This window comes from Gavialis gangeticus, unplaced genomic scaffold (genome assembly GCF_001723915.1).
Source record: "Gavialis gangeticus isolate Ggan-Ray unplaced genomic scaffold, GavGan_comp1, whole genome shotgun sequence".
Taxonomy (NCBI): Eukaryota; Metazoa; Chordata; order Crocodylia; family Gavialidae; genus Gavialis; species Gavialis gangeticus.
This window is the reverse complement of record NW_017729028.1, coordinates 10,181,033-10,184,216: the sequence shown is the minus strand read 5'-3', so window position 1 is coordinate 10,184,216 and position 3,184 is coordinate 10,181,033.

The following is a 3,184-nucleotide window of genomic DNA, read 5'->3' as shown; positions in this document are numbered from 1 at the left end:
ACTTCCTGATATCTAGCCTGAATCTACTCTTTGAATAACTTATGGCCGTAATTCCTTGTTACTCCCGGCAGTGCTCGGGGGAACAGGGACTCTCCCATTGCCTGCTGGTTCCCCTTGGCCAGTTTGTAGACAGCCACTAGATCCTCCCTCAGCCTTCTCTTGTGGAGGCTGAACAGGTTGAGGTTCCATAGCCTCTCCTTGTAGGGCCTGCCCTGCTACCCCCTTGTGACCGCCAGGCTTCGAATAACCGCTCTTGAGCGGCCTTTGTTCTACTGGTGGATGTCAAGCACCTCCCGGGTTCGTGTCGTTGCCAGAGTAGTTCTCTTCTTCCCGCGTTGCCAACCCCGTTCTCACCTGCCACAACTTGCTGTTCCTCAGTAGGTGGGGTCGGTTGACAGGATACTCGGTGGCCCAGGGTTCGCCCGGCGGTCACTCACGGGGCTCCACCACCCCTACACCCCAGCCTCATGCCTCCTTCTGTGTGCTGCTCAGCCGTTATCCGCGGCCTCTACTCGCGGGGTCACCCTCTCTGCTGTTACGTTTAGATGCCAGTGGCTTAAGGCCCTGCTTGCCCATGTGGGCCTTTCCCACAGCCCTTCACACCTCCGTCCCTTCCTTCAAGGGTACATACAACCATGAGGGGGGAGCCCTACCAAGGCTTCTCCACAGCCCCACCCCTTGGGCACTCGTCCCTATCTCCTATGCCCCTTCTCCCGGGGTAATAAACGTGTTACCCAAAAACCAACCAGTAAGCTATTCCCTGCCTCTTTCTATCCTTTTCCCCGGAGCCTAACAGGGAGAGGATGTTTTCCTCTTGACCCATCACTTCCCAGATCTACTTCCACCTGTTCCTCAATCCGGTGGAACCCGGCGGCGATACCCGCCTTGACCACAAACCCCTTTAGGGCTCTCCCGGGGTCTTCACCCCCTGTCATGCCTTCCTCTGCACCCCATTGTCCCGGCACTCCCGCCTGGGTTCCGCCCTGCTTCCAGGTGCCGCTTCAGCTCCACCTCTGGCCGGCAAACCTGTTGCTCCCTCGTTGTCCTGCGCGGGCTCTCGACGGGGTACTCCACCCTCCACTGCCTGTGTCTGTTCCCGCTTGCCAGGCTCCTCGGGTCCAGCAAGTGGGGTCTTCCCTGCTGCCAGCATCAGCCACAGCTTCGTTCCTTGGCTATCCGCCCCCACTGCAGCAGTGGCCGCCATTTTTATTTCTGCCGGCCAGCGTCTGACATCACCAGCCGGCCATAATTACATAAAAAGGCGGCTAACAAGCCACGCAGGTTCCTCCTTCCACCCCATGTGCGTCCTGTCCCGAGCTGCTGGTAAGAGCCGCTCGTTATTTTGACTCCCGGAACACCCCGATCATGCGAGTGGCCCTCCTCTGGACCCTCCCGACGCTATCCTCATCCCTCCTGAAGTGCGGCACCCAGAACTGGACGCAGTACTCCAACTGCGGCCTGACCCTTGTCGCATAGAGGGGGAGGATCACCTACTTGGCCCTGCTCATGACGCATCTGTGGATGCATGACAAGGTGTGGTTAGCCTTCCTGACTGCGTCCCCACACTGTCAGCCCATGTTCATTTTGGAATCAATAATGACTTCAAGATCCTTTTCTGCCTCTGCGCTGATGAGAAGGGAGTTCCCCAGCCTGTAGGTAGGCTGCTGGTTCTTCCTCCCCAGGTGCAGTACCCTGCACTTGTCAGTATTCAATCCCATTCTATTCTCATCCGCCCACCCCTGTAACCTGTCTATATCTAGTTGCAGCCTGTCCCTCTCCTCCAGCGTGCCTACTTCTCCCCGCATTTTAGTGTTATCCGAGACTTTGAACAAGGTTCTTTTCACCCCCTTGTCCAAATTGCTGATGAAGATGTTGAACAGTGCAGGCCCAAGGACAGAGCCCTGGAGGACCCCACTGCCCACATTCCTCCAGGTTGAAAATGACCCATCCACCACCACTCTCTGGGTGCGGCCCTCCAGGCAATTTGTGACCCATCTGACTGTGTAGGTATCTCCTGTGAGGCTGTAAGGAGCTGGTAAGGAGAGCAGAGACTCCTTACCACCTAAGAACTGCTGCTCAGAGGGTTTTTCCATCTATTGACCCCTCTGAGTGGGTGCCTGGTGCCTCCTGAGTTCAGGGAACACTGCCCTGCCCTCAGCAGCCAGTTGGGGACACAGGCCGGGGGGGGGGGGCACAGCTGATTAAACTGACCCAGAAATGCCAGCGGTGCTTCTCCTGGTGTCCACACACCCCAGCCAGCACTCTCAGGGTGGCACCAGCACTCCCACAAGCAAGGAGTGCTGGCTGTCAGGGGGAGCACCAGCCAGCACTCAGGGGGTGCGCGTGCACCCCCTTGCCCCTTCTATGCCTCGCCATTGCCCCTCTGTGAAATACTATGAAACGTGAACTTTCATTTCTAGCCAGAAGAACTTGTACAATCTTTTCTCCAATGCCCGCTGAAGGACGTTTGTGGCCAAAAGTTTGCAATCAAAGACTTTTTTTTTTTTTTGCAAAAATCTTGTTGGGCTAATAAAAGGGATTGCCTCTACCATGAGCCCGGATTGCTTTTTCCTGTAGACCAATATAGCTACAACCTGGATACCTGACAGGATCTGGGAAGATATCACCAAAACCCCAGCTTGTATGAGTTAGGGATGGTAGCCGGGGATACGTGAAGCACCCCCTGGGCTCTGCCTGCTTGAGGTTCACCCTCCCAGCCCCACGTGACCCCTGACTCCCCAAGGCTCAGAGCACGCAACCAGCGCTGTTTGGAAGGTAGAGGGGCCACGCTGGAGCAAGGGGGAGTGCCCGCCCTGGCACGTGGTGCCGCCCTGCGCCTGGGCCAGAGACGGGGGGGTGAGGGGAAGTTTTTCCCGCCAAAGCGGGACCCCGAGGGCTCAACGAACACAAACACGCCACCCCCGCCTCAGCCCCGCGGTACGTCACAGTGGGGGGCCGGTGCTCTGCGAGCACTGTCCAATCACAACGGCCGCCAGGCCCTGACGCCATCGGAGGGGGCAGGGCTTGCCCGCCAGGGGACGGGGTGGGCGTCAGGCGGCTGGGGCTGGTGGGTAAAGGGGGTGGGGTCGCCGCGCCAGTGACGTAGTTGGAGTCGCTGCTGCTGCCGCCGCCGGGCCCTGCCCTGCCCCCTCCCGGCCGGGGCGAGGCGGGGGCGGCGCGCCCC